Here is a 22,137-nt window from a genome sequence, read left to right as displayed (position 1 = left end):
TAGAATCACACTATACCATATTTTTCAAACCATTAAGATGCACCTAGGTTTTAGAGGAGGAAAATAGGAAAAAAACTTTCGAGACAAAAAATGTGATAAATATTTAATAACATAAATAACATAATATTTCACCAATGTAACTGTAAACAGAACTCAACAGCAGCATTAACAGCAATTATTCCTCCCAAACATGGGGAGGGGGGTGCATCTTATAGTCAGAAAAATACGGTAACTTGGGGGCATTGCAGTGGCTTCAGTCTAAAATATGCTTTGCATCATTCTGGTGAAATCCCTAAGTATTATAAGAGCTCTATTTAGATGTTCTGTTGAGCACGTTTCAGAAATCTATGAATAAGCTAGGTTTGCATGTTTACCTATTTGAAATGAGAATTAAATTCCCTTTTCAAAGAGATTTATTTCCCCAGCTAGGTTGTTGGCAGAACTCTGAACTTCAACTGAAATGGTAAAAAATGCATACACCTTCTAATTTATTTTAGTTATTTATTGTTAAGAAATCCGGGTAGAAATGTTCATTTCCTCCAATTCTATAAAAGGATAAAATACTCCCATGTTGCCCTCAATATTTGGTCATTGGTTTAAGTTTCCCCCCTTTCAGAATGTAAGTTCAAACAGAAATACCTTGCATTTTTATTGTTTTTGTCTGTCTTCAGGAGATGAAAGTTTATGGCTACATTCTCATCAGAGCAATTAAACAGACAGCAATGTTCACGTGAACTTTTTTTAAACATCTTTTATTGTTGTTCAAGTACAGTTGTCTCCATCTCCCCCCTTCCGCCACTTTTCTATAAAAGCAAACTTTAGTTTTCAAACTAACCTACACAAACATGCCATTGAGCTAGTAGGGCTATCACTGATGATTCTTAGAAAAAAAGTTAAGAATCAATTGCTCAGACCAAAACTTGTTTGTATATATTTCTAAACTTAAAACAGTTTGGCATTGTCAAATGACATTTTATGAGCTGCAGCTAAATGAGTAAGCAATTAGTTATTTAATACAGTTCAAGAAATAAAGAACCAAAAATATTAAAACTAAGATACTTTTTTAACCACCTAATCCTCTGAAACTTCCCTCCAAATAACTCATAATTAAACCTGCAACAGCTCAACCACTCACCCCCAATAATTTTTCACTGTGCTTATGTAAACCTTGGGAAGCCAGACCCAAATATTACAAATTACAATGACAGTTATACACCTGGTCACCTTCATTTTGAAACCAAGATTTTTTATGCCTCTAGGCTGTTTAAGGGCAAGGTTGTATATATGTTTCCTCAGTGTTTAGTATTTAAGGTTTGGTGCCTGAATGGCTGGTAATTGATAGAGGTTGGGCTGTGAAGCGAACGGTATGCCAGTAACATGGGAAGGAAACACTGTACCAGATATTGGCAGCGTCCCACCCGCATCCTCCACCCTCATCAGTTCCTGAAAGAAAACTTCCAACTACCAACATCTACATTTCTTTGCTGGAAAACATTTTCTGGTTCCCAAAGCCCACTCCTTCCACATGCAGAAAGTAGGTCAGAAGTGGCAAGGAATTAGCCCCCCACCAGGAACAGCCTCCATCAATGACTGCCAGGAGTTGCCAGGAGATGGTGTATAAATGCCCCTGCTCTCTTCGCTCCTAGTTATGCCACCCAAGACGCATGTTCCACACCGCTAGTCACGTACATACACGATTTCTCCAGTAAAGTCCCCATTTCCAGCCTCCTTTGCAGACAAGTGGGTAAGTGTGGCTATGTGACAAGTTCTCACGAGTTCTCTTTTTCTTTTATCTTTTCTGCAAGAAGGAACATGGATGTTCCAGAAGCCAGCATCAACCACGCAGATATGGGGACGATGTTTCAGGGAATTAAATAGCAATGATGTGAAAAGTCCCTGAATATCGAGGTACCACAGGAATGTCCTGACATTGTATTTTGTTTTCTTTGCCATAGTGCCACTTTTATTTTACTGTAATGTAACATTCCTTCCCCTGGATACAATATTCAAGGGGGAATGAAAGAAATCTTCAACCACGATGATATGACGTTGCTATAGGATCACCCTCTAAGCCAAGGGGTGTCAAACTCATTTTCACTGGGGGCTACATTAGCCTGACAGTTGCCTTCAAAAGGCCAAAATAATTTTAGAAGTGTACAAATGTAACTACTCCTTCACAGTTAAGGAGTTGAAATTACACTCGGTCCTTTAAAGGTAACCGGAAGGTTCATGTGGCCCCCAGTGAAAATGAGTATGACACCCCTGCTCTAAGCAAATGCCACACCTCCACAATGCTGACACCATCAGCTCTGAGACCCCAATCTCACTGTCACAGAAGCCTCAATCTTCCATGGTCTCCACGTTACCTCCAACTTTCACGAGCCTTGACTTGCTGAGGGAAGCAGGAAGCCCTTTGTGGGAACTTTAGCCACTGAGTGCAGATCTCAGGCTTGCTTAAAATTCCCAAGACGCTAAGAATTAGTAAGAAAACAACATGAAAATGTACTTCCACATGATCGAGCATATCTCTAATGTGCTCCTAATGTCAGTCCAACCAAACTAGCCACATAATGTTGACATTATCTGAAATAATGTATTTTTTTTCACTGAAGGCTGACTTCTGAATGAAAGGCTATACTCATCGAGATGGATTGGTCAAGGAGAGACGAGGAGGAGACACTCATAAACAGAACTGTTTCCTAACCTAGACCAGAGGACTTATAGGTGCAAAAAACAGGAGAGCTCCAAAAGGCAGGGAAAAGACATATGAAATCCACCCAGCAGGTACAGTACTCTTCTGTAAAGTAAGGGTACACTTTAAAACTGTTCTATTTATGTAGCTATAAAATTCATAAATTGTGTAATGATCTCTCATGCAACATAACAAAATAACCAAACCAGGTGGATGAAATATAAAAATACTTGGTTTTTGAAAGTTGTAGTTTCCACCAAGACTCATCAGTATCATGCTTTCCTCTCTTGATGAAACCTTTCCTTCTACTATTACCCTATATAATTAGGTTAGTAAGAAAACTATAAGGCCAATTTGCTCACAACAACTACCAAGTGTTCCAAAGGTAGCTGGACACACAAACTCAGTCTCAGTACCACCATGTCTTGATAATACACACTGAAGCTTATACTCACGATTGGTTTCAGTATTTTTCTGTCCTGGGACCTAGTGATCCAATTATTCAAAAAAGCTTTTTGGTAGACGTTTTCTAGAGCAACAGTTCTCAAACATGGGTATACAGTAAGTTACCTGGGGATATTTTAAAATTCTAATGCCCAGGTCATACCCTATATTCATTCAATAAAAGTTTCTCTGGGTGGGTGCATGTTAACCAGGTATCATTATTTTTTTTAAACCTTCCCAGGTATTTCCCATGGACAATGAAGGTTGAGGATCGCTTGAGTAGATAAAGTCCAACATTGAGTTAGTGGTACCTCTAAGGCTTCCTAACATTTTTTTTTCTTTAAGTTTTTTATTTGTTGATTTCTTTTTATGAGGGGAGTGGAGGGGGCAAGTAAGAGATCAATTTGTTGTTCCACTTATTTATGCATTCATTAGTTGTTTCTTTTGTAAAAATATATTTTATTGATTATGCCATTACAGTTGTCTCATTCACCCCTTCACACCCCTCTACCATTCCCCCCTTTCGTTCATGTCCATGTGTCACAAGTTCTTTAGATTCTGTATTTCCCATAGTATTCCTGCCCTCCCCCCTGTCTATCTTCTACCTAAAGTCTATGCTACTTATTCTCTGTACCTTCTTCCCCCTTCTCCTCCTCCCACTCCCCTGTTGCTAACCCTCCATGTCATCTCCATTTCTAAGGTTCCGCTTCCGAGATAAGTGTCCTCTTAGTTTGCTTTTGTTTCAGGTGCGGTTGTTAATAACTGTGAGTTTGCTGTCCTTTCACTGTTCATGTTTTTTATCTTCTTTTTCTTAGATAAGTCCCTTTAACATTTCATATAATAAGGGCTTGGTGATGATGAACTCCTTGAATTTGATCTTATCTGAGAAGCACTTTATCTGCCCTTCCATTCTAAATGAGAGCTTTGCTGGATAGAGCAATCTTGGATGTAGGTCTTTGGATTTCATGACTTGGAATACTTCTTTCCAGGCCCTTCTTGCCTGTAAAGTCTCTTTGGAGAAATCCACTGACAGTCTGATAGGCACTCCTTTGTAGGTGACTGTCCCCTTATCTCTTGCTGCTTCTAGAATTCTCTCCTTCATTTTAATCTTGGCTAATGTAATTATGATGTGCCTTGGTGTGTTCCTTCTTGGGTCCAACTTCTTTGAGACTCTCTGAGCTTCCTGGATTTCCTGGAAGTCTATTTCCTTTGCCAAACTGGGGAAGTTCTCCTTTATTATTTGTTCAAATATGTTTTCCACTCGTGGCTGTTCCTCTTCCCCTTCTGGTACCCCTATAATTTGTTGGAACATTTAAAGATGTCCTGGAGGTTTCTAAGCCTCCCATTTTTTTTTTGAATTCTTGTTTTTTCCTTCTTTTCTGTTTGGTTGTTTCTTTCTTCCTTCTGTTCCACTCCCTTGATTTGAGTCCCAGTTTCCTTTCCATCTCTATTGGTTTCCTGTGCATTTCCCTTCATTTCAATCAGTTTAGCCTTCATATGTTCCTCTAATTTGTGGCTAAAATCAACCAATTCTGTGAGCATCCTGATCACCAGTGTTTTGAACTGTGCATCTGAAAGGTTGGCTATTTCTTGGTCACTTAGAATTATAGGCTCTGGGGCTTTGAGCTGTTCTTGAGTTATAATGTTTGGTCTGTTTGCACCTGTTATGTATGAGGGGCAGAGGCTTAGGTGTTCACCAGGACCAGGCAACCCAGTCCCTGGGTTGTGACATGGTCTGGCTGAGTGGTTCATTGTTGTTGAACTTCTGTACAGTTCAATTTTCACTGTTTTGGCTGCATTTTTGTTACTAAAACTTTCCTGTCTTTAAATTTAGTTGTGCGAGGGGGCACAGTGTTTCCACTCACACCTCCATCTTGGCCGGAAGTCCGGCTTCCTAACATTTCTAAATGGAGGGCTTTTGCACTCAGAACCAATTCATCAGTCAAATATCCATATGGCTCCACGTATCCACTGGGCTCTGTGTTCAGTGCTGGGAATGCAAGAATAAAAAAGGCAACTGGGAAATGTAGAAAGACAAATACTTCTCAAACCCTAACGTGTGTGTCAATCACCTAGAAATCTTGTTAAACCGCAGGTTGTGATTCAGTAGCTCAAAAGTGTGGCCTGAAACTGCATTTCTCAGGAGCTCTCATATAACATGCAGATGCTGCTGGTTCACAGACCCCACTTTGAGCAACCTGGAGAACTGCAATTTGAAGTCACGAATCCTGTGAAAAGGACAGGGTACTCTGGTGTGCCAAAGAATAAATAAAGTCCACAATTCTGTGACATGCTGACCTCCTGCAGTTTTCATCATCTTTACCTCTTCCTAAGAAAGACTTTTCAAATCACTTTTTTAATTGATATACTGCCCCAGGTCATCTTCATACAATGTTCTAAGACTTTTATGATTTGTTCAATAATAAGATCACATAAAGTTATACAAGGAATATTTAAGAAAACAGTGTAAGAAAGTAAGATTTGCCAAGTGCAGCATCTGTGAAGGGAAAGACATGCAGGTCGAGATATTGAAAGATGAGATGTGTCAGGGAAATGAAGCTAAAGGCAGTTGGGAGGAAGTCAACCTGCCTATTTCCTTTTCCTCTTGGCCATTCCATAACTCTGATTTCTTCTTGTCTAAGGGGATGAAAGGTCATTTGCACTTGAAAGCAGCACTTAGAGAGAAATGTGCCTTCAAAATCCCAAAAGCCTAGATTTTTGCCATAAATAACTTGAAAGCAATTCAAACCTTTCCAAGAGTTCAAACTGTAACATTTCAATTAAAGCGAGAATTCTTAACAAAGATCCACTGTTTTACATTGATTTTCCTACATAATTTGAAAGGAAATAAAAACGCATGCTCTCTTCTTTGGAATTGTTCTCCCTTCTTGATGGCAAAATGTACAGTAAATTCTTCAGGTGTCTGAACATTCCTTTGATTCCATTAGATTCTACTGGGACCAAATATCAAAGTCACATTTCAATTACTCCGGGGGAAATATAGAAGTGACATGTTGGTACAAGTGGGACTGGGATTCTCTGTAATTAAATAACTTCATGAAATTGTATCCAAAGCATCAAATACTAAAAGCCAGATGGAAGAAAAGGAGGGGCAAGAAAAAGAGTCCAACGCAATGAAGGTCTTTGTAGGAAATATAAGAATTCTCCACGGTAAAACAATTCTCATGGTGCTTGTCATGGGAGAGTTCTCTTTTGATGTTTACACATCTCCTTGCCACAAAGTAATTCAATTTTTGAAACTTTTCACTACTCCCTAACCTGTACTTACTATGCACTGGATTGAGTTCTAGTGACCTGAGCTGTGAAACATGTGGACAGTGAGCTCTCTCTCTTGTTCCCATTCCAGCAGGTGACTCCCTAAATGTGTGAAATTTCTATTAGGGCAAATTATTTAAGTTCTCTGAGCTTTGATTTCCTTCTCTATAAACTGGAGATAAAAGTATAAACATAAGGACTTCCATCCAGGATGGAGGCATAGGTAGATACCTTCTGCTTCCTCACACAAACACAGGAAAGAACACAACAAATCTGAAAACAAAAAAACAAGAACTGTCCGAAAATTGAACGTCTTGGAAGTCTGACAACCAAGGAGTTAAAGAAAAAACATTCATCCAGAGTGGTAGGAGGGGCAGAGACGGGCAGATAGAGGACGTGAGACAAGGTGGCAGCTGGCGGAGCAGAAGGCGAGGCAGGAGCTAGCAGACTGGAATGTCCCCCATTTGTGAGCAGATAAACCAGGAGGAACAACTGGGGAACAAAGACAGACTGAGCAACCCAGGGTTCCAGCACAGGAGACTAAAGCCTCAAAACCTCTGGCTATAAAAACTGGTGGTGGCTACAGCCTCACAGGACAGTACATTGGTGAGACTCACAAGGTCCTAGAACGTACACAAGCCCACACCCCCTGGAATCAGCATCAGAAGAACCCATTTTGCTTGTGGGTAGCAAGGGAAGTGACTGAAACTGGGGCGAGAGCAAAACAAGCAGCATTGTTCCTTCTCTGACCTCTCCCTCTGGTAATCAAGATGCTCACAGAAATTATTGAGTTTGGTCACAAAATGAAGGAAGAAATGAAGGCCACAAAAAGTGAATTAAAGGAATATATACAAGGAACCAACAGTGAAGGGAAGAAAACTGGGACTCAAATCAACAATTTGGAACAGATGAAAGAAATAAACATCCAACTGGAACAGAATGAAGAAACAAGAATTCAAAAAATGAGGAGAGGCTAAGGAATCTCCGGGAAAACTTTACATGTTCCAACAGCTAAATCACATGTGTACCAGAAGAAGAGGAAGAGCAAGAAATGGAAAACTGATTTGAAAACAATAATGAAGGAGAATTTCCCCAATCTGGCAGAGAAAATCGATTTCCAGATAGTCCAGGAAACTCAGAGTCCCAAAGAAGTTGGACTCAAGAAAGCATACAACAAGGCACATCATCATTACATCACCCAAGAATAAAGATAAGGAGAGAATCTTAGAAGAAGCAAGAGAAAAGGGGACAGTTACCTACAAAGGAGCTCCCACAAGATTATCAGCTGACTTCTCGAAAGAGATCTTACAGGCAAGAAGAGGCTAGAAAGACATATTCTAAGTCATAAAAGGCAAGGACCTACATCCAAGATTGCTCAATCTAGCAAAGCTTTCATTTAGAATGGAAGGGCAGATAAAGTGCTTCCCAGATAAGGTCAAGTTCAAGGAGTTCATCACCACCAAGCCCTTATTATATGAAAAGGGCCTTATCTAAGAAAAAGATAATCAAAACTATGAACAGTAAAGTGACAACTAATTTCTAAGTATCAACAACTAAACCTAAACAACAAGAACAAACTAAGCAAACAACTACAACAGGAACAGAACCACAGAAATGGAGATCAAATTGAAAGTTACAAGCTGGGAGGGGGAAGGAGACAATGGCTAAAAAGGAACAGAAAAAAAGAAGCATAGCCCTGGCTGGTGTAGCTCAGTGGGTTGAGAATGGGCCTGTGAAGGAAAGGGTTACCGGTTCGATTCCCAGTCAGGGAACATGCCTGGGTTGCAGGCCAGGTCCCCAGTAGGGGACACATGAGAGGCAACCACATATTGATGTTTCTCTCCCACTCTTTCTCCTTCCCATCCCCTCTCTCTAATAATAAATAAATAAAATATTTTTTAAAAAAGAAGCATAAATGTTCCGTAGAAAATAGATGGGGGTAGGTTAAGAATGGTGTGGGAAATGGGGAAGCCAAAGAACTCATATGTACAACCCATGGACATGAACTAAGGGAGAGGAATGCTGGTGGGTTATGGGATGGAGGCTGGAGGGGGATAAACGGGAGAAAAATGGGACATCTGTAATAGCACAATCAATAAAATATTCTTAAAAATGTATAAACATGATGGGATTGCTGTAAGAACTAAGAAGTCTGTATTTAAAATATCTGACAAAGTTCTTGAAAATTAATACTACTATTTTCTAGTAAAGATTATGTACTTTTTTGCTTTGTCATTGTAATGCCCTTTGCATCAGGTGAGCTTAGAGAATTCATCGTGCTGACAACCTGAGCATTTGTCTAATATGACATCATCGTCTTGTCTCTCCCCTCTCGCCGACAGGAAACATGCAAGCTCTAAAGCAAGAAAACCAGAGCTGCGGGCCCAGTGCGGCAAATGCATATCTTTTCTTTGATTTACACAGTGCGGTTCAAAAAAGGTTAAGTTGATGGCATTCATAAATCAATAGATTTACTATAAACATCTAGATTTCTAGCTTTTGAAAAATCAGGAAATCTGCCAACATTTGTCCAGCACGCGTGCCTGGCAAGTATTAGCTAAAGCTGAAAAGCAAGTATTGGCCCCTATAGAGAGCCTATATTCTCTCTAATTTGCCACTGTCTCCTCCTGATCAGTTCATTTCAGTGAGGTGAGTAGCCCCATAGTCATCTGAGTTTGAGACTCTTACTCTATAGGGAAAATATCTCGTATATTCAGAGAAACTATAAGAGATAATTAAACAACTAAGTTGCTTCTTTGAAACTGTGGCCCAGTTTTAACTTAAATTTGGACACCGTGGGGAACTTTGGGTAAATAGAATCAGGAATATGTTTTAAGAGGACCTAAGAAGTCCCGAAACAATAAGTAGGAAGATGTGAATACTGTCTCTCAATTCGAATTATTCTCCCTGATCCCACCCTCCTATCCTCAAGGGCCATGTTAGAGTGGAGAATGTTTATAAAAAGAGGGTATCACTGAAAGAGCTCCAGGGCAGGCAGTCAGCTATTTTGATGTCCTTACTCTCAGCAGCAACAGGAGCGAATGCCCTTAGTAGAGATGACAGTGCCTTGACAACTATCGCCGCCACCCTTGAGGCAAACCCCAGACAGAACCAGGAGGGTGCAACCTCTTTGTGGGCACCGGAAGCTGCAGAGCCTTCAGTGAGCCTTGCCAGCAATAGCAAGGGTTGGACATTCCCAGTTGGACACTCCCAGTGGCCACCACAAATGAGATGGAAAGAAGAAAACGGCAGATGGGACAGAAAAGTCCATCGGTTTGCGCTTGGTGCACACATAAAGACACACCCTGAAGTTCAGAATCCCATGGGCTAAATTTTAGAGCTGGATTCCATCTTCCATGGGGAGGAGACCAGCGCTGGAGAAATGCTGCTTAGCGATTATGACTGAGACTCTGAGCTCACCCACAGGATGGGGCACAGAATTAAGAGGCACTTAGCAAGTTTTATTAGTCATTTTGCTAACTTGTTAGTTGATAATTACCAATCCGATTTCTTTTTAAAATAGTTACTCCTCATTAAAACTACTTAAAAGCATTAAGCAGAAAATTCCTATTTTCAATGCCTAATGGCCCATCCTAGACTGTCAACACTCGCAGGGGTGTCCAACCTCTTGGCATCTCTGGGCCACACATTAAATACACTGTGACATGTAATCACCAAAAAAAATCTCATCGTGTTTTCAGAAAATTTACAGTTTGGTGTGGGATCGCACTCACAGCCATCCTGGGCCATGTGCGGCTCGAAGGCGGCAGGTTGGACACCCCGGAAGTTTTTCTCTTCTCATTATTGGCAAAGGGTTTTTTGGTCAGGTTCAACAGTAAACACTGTTGCTTTTTCTCGCAGTTCTTTCCTTAGTTTGTTGGAAAGGATAAAATAGGAAAAGATTTGAGTGCCACTGTGGGAAATATGCTTGTCAGCATTTTGGAGTATCCTTCTCAAGAAGTCTCTCTACCATGAGTATACCTAATTTGTCATGATCAGCACCCAGAGAAAGTCCAGGAATAGGACTGACTAACGGGCACAACCAACTTCATTAGCTGGGTAAACAGTATATATGAATTCCTTGTACTATCTTTGCATCCCTTATGTAAATCTAAAACTATTTGAAAATAAGCTTTTAAAAATGTCAGTTACCTCTGGATTCTGTTAGCAGGGATAAGATTTACAACAATAGAGAGACTGGAGTTAGTAAAAAAATGAAGACGTTCTTCCCAAAGAAATATTTAGATGGTATTATTTCACTGTCTTCAAATATAAAAATGTACCTGTAATTCTCTCTCAACTTTATACTTCAAATCGCATCACAAATCCATCTTTGAGACACCATCGTGAAGCAAACTCCCTGTGGTTGATGATTTTGACGATAATTCAACCCTTAACTGTATTCCCCTGACTTCTCCCAGCGGCCGTAGAGAAGATTTCATTTCTGAATATTTAGAAAAACCTTACACAGACATTTTGCTTTTGGATTCTTGGCAGATACCGCAATATTTTGAAAGGAAATACTGGAGGGTTTGCATTTGTCTGACGCTGGAGCCAAGGCTGCTGCATTCCTTCTTGCAGCAAAGTATGCAAACTGTAACCTACCAAAGGCGCAGGGCGAACCAGGAAAGGGCTAAGAACTGAAATTCACAGAAGACCGAAGCTTTGGAAAGAAACTACTCAATAGGGCTAGTGTATTTTGAAGCAGCTATTCTAGGAATAGCTCTAAGGATATTCTTACCTGTCTTTAGTTAGTTTTCCTTCACCTTGAAGATGATGATCATGATAATGACAGACATATTTGAGCCCTCGAGTCTTAAAGGACAGGCATTGTGCTAATGGTTTCAACTTCTCTATCTCAGTTCTTGAGAGAAACCTATGGAATAGGTGATGTTAATTATTTCTATATTACCTGGTGAGAAATGGAGTCAATGACAATTTGCTCCACGAGACATGTGTACAAAAGTGCCACATTCCTTTCCTTTACTTTTCTAAATCAAATTAAATCCATTTCTGACCCTCCATCCACAGGTCATTTGGGGGCCTACTTAGGCTACAGTGCAGACAGGAAAGGAGAGGAAGGCCCCGAAACTCTGTTCACTACGGTGATTTCTATCACTGCCATTGCTCCTTCACCACAGTAGGGCTCTGGGCTCTGGTCCCAACAGCTACTGCTGGCTCCCAGTGACTCTCTTTGTTGACCACAGGCTCCCACAGAGATCTTGGCATATTGCCAGGGCAAGCAAAGAAAAAAAACACAGGCCACCTGGTTAAATTAAAATTTCAAATAAACAATAAATACTTTTTAGCATACATGTGCCTCCATGGAATATTTGGAACAATTATTTGTTGTTCACCTGAAATTGAAATTGAAGTGGTCACCCAGGTAACCCCATCTGTCAGCAGTCATCAAGGTACAGTGCTGCCTTTGCAGCCTCCTCCTCATTGGTGCCACGGCCACCTCCCATTAGGAGGGCAGGCACAGGCAGGGCTATGTGATTCTGAAAACAACAGGGTTGTATCCCCAGGGCGGTGCTCCCCACTAGCAAGGCCATAAGGAGATCAAAGGCCTGATCAATATTGACTGGCCCGCTGAGTGATGAAAACACACAAATTGGCAATGGAGAGGAAATCCCTTTGTTGAAAGCCAGTGTCAAGGAGTTAACTCTGTGAGCTTGCAGTGGCCACATGGCGGAGAAGTCAGGTGGACCCACCGGAACCTATCCAGTCTAATCCCCTGAGGACTCCGTTGCTGGCTCCCAGACTAGGAACATTCAGAGCGTCACCTCACCTTCCCCTCCCAAGCCCCCAGACATCTCACCTGGAAACCCAGCCTTGCAAATGCACTTGCTGAAGATTTCAGCTGGACATTTAAAGAAAAAGTAAAACAAAACATATTTACGACTATGCCAGTAGACTCGGGGATGTTTTAGTATTCGGTTTCCATAACATATTTTATCTTTGTGTACTTTTAGGATTTGTTTCAAAAGACTTTGCCTTTTAAACTGGCCCAACAGAAAGTGCTCCTGTCCATGGTATAATAGAGAATGCCAGGAGAGGGATCTAATCCAGGGAAGCTCAAGATATAGTTTCCCTCAAAAGGTTCTTGGCTTGGTGCTCCAAGACCAGAATGATTGCATTCCAAAATAAACACATGGACCCTAAGGCTAAGCTACAAGGAAAGGCAGGCATGGTCACAGGAAGAATCACCTTTGTTTGTGAACCTGTAGGAGGAAGCCCAAAACTTAAAAGTAGATCATGATAACAATGTCTTAAATAAAGCTTAGCGGGTTTCTTAAATATTAATAAATACACTGACTATAAATATAGTTCTACATACATGACAAAATTGTAGCTAGTCTTTCTTTCACCAAGACAACCAAAATCAGAGAGTAATAAATTTGTTGATCTAGTTATCTCTATTTTACTAACCAAAATGAAAAACTTTACAACCATCTGGTCAACTCTTCATACAAACCATTTGCAAAACAAAAGAAATCCCTCCCAACAACCATAATTTATTGTATTTTAGGGCATCTCTGTCATCCAGAACTTGATTGAATTTCTTCCTAAATCCTATTTTTTAACATTCATGACAAAAAATTGGCCAAAAGTAATGAAATGCATTTCCCCTGTAAGAGAAAAAAAATCAATCTTCTAATTTGTCTCTTCTACGTTATTATTTTTGGCCTTTATGGTTGGAGAACAAGGGCGGAGAAGAGGAGGCAATCTGAACATGTCATGAATGCATTGTGTGTTTATAGGCTCCTTTACCACGTGCACTGGACGAAACAGGTGGCGGCGACCATTCATGTAAGAGTAATAGGACACTTGTGCTAGGTTTTCTTATCAGAGCTGGTTGTTCCAGGCATCATCCATCCTCGCTGTTCTGTTCCAGCTTCCAAATGGCTAGTCCAAACAAAACGTTGCAAAGTCAATTACAAGGCGCCAGATGGAAAAGCTGAAAAATGCAGCTATTAAAAGTTTATCACATTTTTTCTTCGCCTTTTCCTCCCCAGCCATGATGCGCTCTGACTAAAGTCCACTGTGCGCTGTCCATTGCAAACATGTTGCTAAAATGATTAATGAGGTACGGAGAAGGAGGGGCGAAAACGGAAGACACTGAGAAAACCCACCACCAATTGCCATGCCATAAATCTTCCTTTTTTAATCGGTAAGCAGAAACCATTTACAAACTTTTAAAAGTAATTTGCTAACTGTTGATCCTCAAAGTTTCATGGTAATCAAACAAAACCTAGAAGGACATCTCAGTTAATCACTTCCATGTACAGTTTTATAATGCATTGATTCAACAATTTTGCCATAATCAGCCATGTCAAGATCATTTAATATAATAAAGGAATCAACACCTGAACTATTAGTCTCCAATTATATTTACTGACTTAATATCTGTGATAGAAAAAAACTCTGGGCATTATATTAAGCATTTCAGACTTGGAAATTAATCATGATTATCGTTACAATTTTCAAAGCAACTAAAACAAAGCTCATTAGTTTGTTTCAAAAATAACTATGTTTCCAACTAAAGGTGACCTAAAAAAATAAATTTAGCCTCTGCTATAGTTCGCCAACTTCCTGCCAGAGTTTGCTAAATTAAAAATCTCTGAGGGGAAAATGATTCTTTTTTTTAATTGAATTTATTAGGGTGGCATTGGTTAATAAAATTATACAGGCTTCAGGCATACAATTCTATACATCATCCATATATCATGCTGTGTGTTCACCACCCTAAGTCAATTCTCCTTCCATCACCATTTATCCCCTTTACCCTCTTCTACCTCCCCACACCCTCCCTTCCCTCTGGCAATCACCCTACTGTTGTCTGTGACCAGGAGTCTTTTTCTTCTCTGCTGAATGCCTTCACTTTTTAAAGCTCTGGAACCCTTGCTGTACAAAATGTACACAGGAGACCAAGTATAAAGCAAAGCTAGCCCGAGTGACTGAAGTGGGGGCGTGGCGCAGAGTGGATGCCCGTGGTGCCCACCCACATCTTCTGACCCTCCTTGCAGGTCCCTCGGATGGTCCCCGTACACACAGCAGCTTCCTGCACCTCTGTCGGCCAGTATTGTCCACCCTCAGATGCATGTTTGGTTCATGCATGGAGCGGGTTGGAAATGCTGGGTGACTAATGCCCAGGCGTCGCCCTCCACCAGTGAGGGATGGGAGGTGGAAGGCAACTGCCTCCTCTTCCTCATCCCTCAGGAAGCCATGTCTAAGGTGTGTTCCATAGTTTCTCTGAGGCCTCCCAAAGGAATTGAGCCCAAGTTTCCCATAGCAGGATCTTGGGATGAAATACCTTTTGTTGGCTTCCTCCCTGCTCCATCTAACCTCTCCCGGGATCACATTACAAACCAAAGGGGGAGCAGACAAAGCCACGCCTATATCAGCACCCCGCCCCAACAGGCCCTAGGAATCCTCAGCAGAGGATTTGAAAAGCAGATCTGCACTCACATTCTTTGTTTTACAAGCAGATCGGGCCTGCTGCCACCAACACTCGCCATTTTCACAGCATAAGCCAAGCACAGTACACAACCTTGCCCTTCATTGGGTGCAAGTCCCATCCCTTCTCTGGACTTAAAGAGAACCCTGCACACCTCAACTGCCTCCACCAACAGGGTAGGACAGGCTAAGGAATCAAAAGGAACTTTTCTGACCTTAGAGGAATATAGGCATCGCCCTCTTAACATCAGCAAGCCCCTTGAGTTTCCCATTATCCATCCTAGGGGTTTCTCATTATTTTAAGCAAGAAAATATGTAACGTATTACATTTCAGCCTAAAATCTCCAATCAATTTCTTAAAGCATACTCGAAACACAGTATAATGTGCACACACACGTTAGCATGCACAGTGCTGACATACTTGTTTTATGATCGGCAATTCATATAGTTAACACAGAGCTTCTTGGCAGTAACACTGATATTCCTCTCAGCACAGACGATACAAAGCCAGCGCGTCTCGCTTCTTGACACTTTGGTGCGGATTTCCAAACTTCCGCACATGATTCTGACGTTCTACCAACGTTTCGGAAGCCAATGTCAGCTGCACATTCCGATCACCTGGGGTATGCTTAACAACGCTAACTAATACCCAGCCGCACCCAGACCAACCGACTCAGTAGCTCTAGGTGGGTCCCAGACATCCATATTCAAAGATTCCAGTGTGGAGCCAGGGTGGAGCACCACGGAGCCAGGTGAGTTTGAAAGGCAACTCCAGATTTTTCTGGCACGTCCTTTTGTTCATAATGTCATATCGAGTTTGAGGGACAAGATAGAAAAAACATTGGCTTGAGAGATACATGTGTTCTGCAGTTACGTAATACAAAGGAGTAGGTTGTGTCGTACCAGGAAGATAGTGACCAGGAGGCATTCTACAGGATAATGTGTGGAATTATGTGGCATTTTAAATGTGTGTGCATAACTATAGCAAGGGATTTTGTTTGTAGTTTTTTATAAATTACTGATAAACCCAAATTAACTTCTTCACTTCAAACTCCTGGTGTCTGGCTTATCTCCTATCTTACTATATTCATAAGTTTCTCTTATTTCTATTTTTATTTTATTTATGAGTTTTGACTGAGTACAATAGTAAACTACTGTACTTGAAATCTTCCAAATGGGCCACATTCTCTCTCACCTCCAGGCCTTTACCTTGCTTTACTACCTCTTTTGAATAGCCTTCCCGACTCCTAGCCTGGCCTCTTTCTCCTAGATCACTCCTGCTCGTTCTTTGAGACTCTGACTACAAGGTACCTCCTATGAAAAAAACTTGCCCCAAAACTGAAGGCTAAATTAGGTACCCCTCCCATGGGATCCCAGAGAAGCCTTCACTTACCTCACTGTATTATAGTCGCTTTCTCACCTTTAAGCTCCATGTGATCAGGCCCTCATAACTGCCTGGACCATAGTAGGTATCATAAGTTTTTGTTAAATGAATAATTGAATCGAGAGCTATTGATTTACCTGTAAACCCCCATCCCACCAACATCTCAGTCAAATATTGTCCCTTGAATCAGAAGTCCTGGCTACTGTTAAATCACACATTATCATATTCAGTCCCTTGATTACTAGTCTGGGTAGTGTTACTCTTGCTGAGGATGTGTAAGCAGGCAGTGACTTGAAACTCTATTTCTATACATCACTAAAGCATTTCTTCTACTCTCTTGCACAAGACTCTCAGTGATGAATGCCTTGCTGCTGTCTTGGGCTCAACTGCCCCAGCCCTGCGTTAGACGGATAGCATCAGTACCTCCGGGGTTGGGGGCGGGAGGCATTATTCCAAGACATCATTCCTGCTGATGCTATCCTGGTGTACAATCTAGTTTGCGCAGCCCTCTGACCCTGTCAATTCCTGACATGATCACGTGGGACATAAAACACAAATGCTACCTGCATTCGGGGCTTGATACCATCAAACTCCACCAGCCTTTTTAAGATAAATGAGCTTTCATCCTGAAATTCGTGATGTCTCTGGTGATTATGGTATTGCTGAAGTCAAACACAACAGTGGCTACCTTAAACCTAAAGCCACTAAGAGCTATGAGGTGTGCCCCACATTCAAATTCTTTTTCTCAAAGAGTTTATTTATTTGTTTATTTTTAAAGAGAGAAGAAGGAAGAGAGAGAGGGGGAAGGAAACATCAAGGTGTGGTTGCCTCTCATGCACCCCCTACTGGGAACCTGGCCCACAACCCAGGCATGTGCCCTGACTGGGAATCGAACCAGTGACCTTTTGGTTCATAGGTTGGCACTCAATCCACTGAGCCAGCCAAGCTGAAATTCTTAATAGTGTAATGGTTAACAAGAAAAAAATAAAGAAAAAAGCAAGAGGGAAACATAAATGAGCAAGGAGCACAATAATATGTTTTCCCAAGTTGAGAATGACTTGGAACTCTATAATATTTATGTTTACGATTCAAATAAAGTATTTAGTGCTCCCAGAAAGAAATTTTATTTCTTGCTGACAAATTCCGCCTCTTCAACCTAAAGATAAAAACTGATAAAACTTTTTCAGATGTCAATTGACTATACACAACATCCTGATAAGCAGGGAAAGTATATCTTAATTAGAAACATATGGGCATTAATACCCATAAAAATAACTGTAGTCATGAATCTTGAGAGTAAAAGAAAAGTATTTGGCAAAACATTCTTGAGTTGTACTGAATGTACCAGATTTATTAAGGGAGATACATTTATTCAAATTTTATTAATAAATGTGCCTGCAGGTTTTCACTTGTAGCCACTGGGCCAATTCATCAATGAAGTCTTCAATAAGGATATTATTTTAATTTCTTTATACATGTTTTATTGGATTCATAGATTCCCATTTTTCTTTCTTTTTATTAAATATATTGGGGTAACAATGGATAAGAAGATGATATAGGTTTCAACTTTACATTGTATGATACGTGATCTGTATATTGCATTGTGTGTCCCCCACCCAGAGTCAAGTCATCCTCTGTCACCACGGGTTTGCCCCCCTCTACCTTTTACTATCCCCCACCCCTTCCCTCTCGTGACCAGCACACTGTTGTCGGTGTCTGTGAATTTTTGTTGGTTTTTGTTTGTTCATTTGCTGCTTTCAGTTTTTTTAAAGCAAAAAAAAAAAGTGATGGAAGGCAAAGAGTTGGGGTAGAAGAACTTAGCTGTATCAGTAATGTTTTTATTTTTTTAAAGAAAAGATTTGAAACAAAGAAGGCAAAAGAATAGCACCCATCAAATCTTGCTGGTAGTTACACATTATTTTTACATTTTGAAAAAAATGAGTTTTTGGTAAAAGTATGCATGCCATTTGTCATGATAAATAAGAACATGGGACTTGGTTTAAGACATGTGGTTTTGATATTTACTAGTTCTATAATCTTGGTGATCTGTCTAAATTTCCATTTCTCAGTCTATAAAATAAGAAAGTTATGTATGAACTGGTTGCCATCTCAATGGTGAATACTACCTATTATTTGGAGGAAACATATGTGAGTATATGTGTCAGGTTAGGTTCCCATGGAAACAGACTTTGAGACAAAGATTTGTATGAGGCCTTCACCTGGAAGTACTCTCAGAAACACCACCAGGGACAGTCAAAGAAGCCAGAATGGACAGAGAGAGCAGTGAACTTGCAATGCTGTTGCAATAGATGCCTCCGTCAATCCCATGGGGACACATTAGAGCTGATACTGCCCATCAGAATAATCTAGAATCAAGGTAAGAGAGGAGCTACTTCTATACCTCTACATCAACCTCTAAATCACTGGATGAAGGCTACCCCTAGGGCAAGGACATAACCTTGGGTGAGGCAATGCCCTTCAGCCAAGGACGTGTAGAGAGGAAGGAAGATGAGAAGCGTCAGCAACCAATACCCTCAACCAGCTAGAGAATGAGGTCCTCCACCTTGAAGGGACATCTGCTAAGCGCCACAGCACCCACTGTAATCAGTAACTGGGACCCATCCTTGGTATGGAAGGGACATGGTACAGCCGCAGGAGGCCAAAGAGCCAAGGGATTAAGAGGGAAGAGTGTTAGGTCCCTGAGACTACGTGGGCCAGAACAGGGACTGAAAGTGTACAAGAGCAGGTTGGCTGAGGCAGGATCAGAGTCTTCTGTTAGTCATACTCTTCACATTCCTTATATCCGGAGTATGTCCCTGCCATTTTGTAGGATAGACTTTATGTATAAATCCCAGCCCACCACTGCTTCGGCCAAAGAGTTCAAGAGAGAAGTTGATGAACTCTGCGCATCTAGCACCAGTGTGATAGTGTGAACAGGAAGCCAAACCAAAGAATCCAAAAGTGAAATTCCGGTGAACTCATGAGGCCACTGAGTTAGCCATCCCTCCTCCACCACCACACGCATACCAAGGAGATTCACCTTGCGTAGCTAAGCCTTGGAGTCCCAGACTCTGGTATAGTTGCCCCCCCCGCCCCACACACCTTCAGTCAGAATGTTCTGGATGAACTGGGGAAACCATTTCATATGTCAGGAAGAGTGGACTATTTCTTCTTTTTCTTTTTTTACCACTTTGAAACTTTCATCCTTTTAATAAAAAATAAATTTAAAATGTAACAGTACATATACTAGCCAAAATTATTCTCTAAAGTTAAGGCAGTGTTCTCAAACAATCTGGGGTATCAAAGTCAGATAGCATGGTTCTCCCAAGGGAAAAATGTGTACATGAAATTCTGAAATCACCTTTAATTAGGTTTTCAAACACCATATGTCAACCTACCAGATTTATGGCATCAACTATTGCCACTTACTTAAAAACAAATGTCATTTTAGTGCACATATACCAATCAATCAATTTGGGTTTGTAAGGCTAGAGAACTTGGGAATTAAAACAATGAATGTCTGGGAGGAGCACTGTGTATAAGAGCCATGCAACGGGAAGACTTCTATTTTGGCATTTTCCTTTGACTTGCTTCTGTGACCATATCCTTAAGCCTATTTGCATTTCAGTGTTTACATCTAAACACTAGCACATTATATCCAATTAACCCTACAAGTATGAGTTAAAAACAACAAAATAGGTAATTATCATCGATTGAAGCTGGGCGATATCTCGATCTCCAGATTCTTATAAGCAGTGAAATAAATAAACTGGAGGGTGCCACGGAATAAAAGTAATTTGGAATCTCTCTACTAATGTGCAATGGTCTCCAGTGGCTTTTAAATAATTATGCAATCCACTCAGTCCTGACAGAGTTGACTTCAGTTTATTTCATTATTGATAACATTGATGTTAGCCTCTGCCATTCAGCTTGGGTGATTCCAATCCCTATACAGTTCAAAGCCAAATGCATTGTGTGCCTTTTCCTGTAACTCATTCATACAAATGAGAGGAAACAATAAATATAAACCACCATAAATTTAACTTCCTATGGACTACCCATCTATTCCCCCTCCCACCTCTACCATCACTAGAGAAGCTGGAAAAATCCATCTAAAAGCTTTTGACGTCAAGAACCAGGCTTTCTAACTGCTGAAACCGAACTGCACAGTTACACACAAGACTAACCTACAAAGAAACACACTGGAAAATTCCTTTCTCTCCTTCAGCTTTGCAAAACCTATTGTTCTTATCACATTCAATTATGGTTTTTGTTTTTGCTAAGAGAAAGTGTGGATGTGGAGCAAGTATATGTGGGTGGGTTGTTTTGACTTATCTTTTCAACACCAAATGTCTGACCTGACGGGCTCATACACAATCAAATACACTGACTGTATAATTCAATCAATGCACCGGGCTCTGCCCCAGGAGCTAGTCTTGTAGGGTGGCTGATTATGGAGAGCTGTCATGAAATCATATTCTTTGGATTTTTATCAACCATTTAGAATTGTAAAAATCATCCTTGGCTCATGGGCTATACAAATAGGCAGGCAATGGACTAGATGTGGCCCACAAGCCACAGTTTGCCGGTCCCTGACCCACTGTGACAATGGTTCCCAATTCTATCTGCCCGTAGAATCACCTAGGAAACACTTTAAAATTACAGCCCTCATGTCACACCCCACACCAATGAAATCGCAATCTCTGGGCGATACAAGTATCAGTCACTTTTGAAGCTCCTTCTGTGGTGATTCCAGGGTGCAGAACTGTTTGGGACTCACTTATCTATAAACCACATTATCCCTTCAGCTAGTAAATCACATAGGTCCCCCCCTTGCATTGGCTTTGGCTTCCTTGGTCATTCTCAATGTCCCTCACAAAAGACCTTGGGTTGAAGAAAGGCTAGATTTCACAATCAAAAAACATCATGGTTACAAAGTAAACTCAGTGAAGTTTGAAATATGGTAGGGGGGGAGGTGAGCATACTATTTTCTTCACCTGCATCTCCCTCCTCAGTGCCCCCCAGAAAGAAGAGACTGAGACAAAACTGTCTGGGGACATGAGCCCATGCAGCAGGAAAGGGGGACTAAGAAGAGCAGAATAGGGGGGGAAAAGAGTCACCCCAGTGGGCAACCGAGCTGAATCCCACTGGGATCCAGTGAGGAGCTGTGCAGAACACGCTGAGAATTGTCTGTCTTAAAAAAAAAAATGGAGGAGAAGAGCATTTACCCACTGACTTCCACCCCCTACTTGTCAAGGGCAGCCCCAGGAATTAACTCCCTTGTATCTCCTTGTTGTACAGATTTGAGTGCAAGGGCCAAGCAACAAGCTCCAGGCAGCCAAGGCCTCTTGCTGGAGGATTACATGTGCTGAACGCTTCTTGCAACAGCAGTGGCTAGACAGAAGGTGGGCTAAGAGGATGGGGGGGTTCACAAGAGGTGTGCAAAATAGCATTCAAGTCATCAGAAGCCAGGATTTCAGAAACTCAGACGAGTATTTCAAAAGGGGACTCAATACAGGCTTAGTGCAATGCCATCTAAGACAGCTCCTCTTTCTTTAAAAAACAATGTCAACAATAATACAGCTCCACTTTCGAAAGGAAAAATATAAGAGCCAGACATAATTTATCAAAGTTGAATTTAAATTCTTCCCTGAATGCCCCTGTCTACTGTCATTATTACACTTAACAGTGATATCAAACTTAAGTTCAAATCAGACCAGGAAGAACAAAGAATATAAAATACACACTCAAAATCCCTCCCCATAAAAAAATAACTCTTGTTAACATTTCAGCACCTTTTCTTCCAGTCAATGTCTAGAAGTTTATATGGTTGAGATGAGTATGTGTTTGCACACATTGTTGTCGCTGATCTCAATTTGAA

This window comes from Sturnira hondurensis, unplaced genomic scaffold (assembly GCF_014824575.4).
Source record: "Sturnira hondurensis isolate 20B ecotype Veracruz unplaced genomic scaffold, ASM1482457v3 Scaffold0005220, whole genome shotgun sequence".
Taxonomy (NCBI): domain Eukaryota; kingdom Metazoa; phylum Chordata; class Mammalia; order Chiroptera; family Phyllostomidae; genus Sturnira; species Sturnira hondurensis.
The sequence above is the reverse complement of the archived record's forward strand: the minus strand, read 5'-3'. Positions refer to the sequence as shown.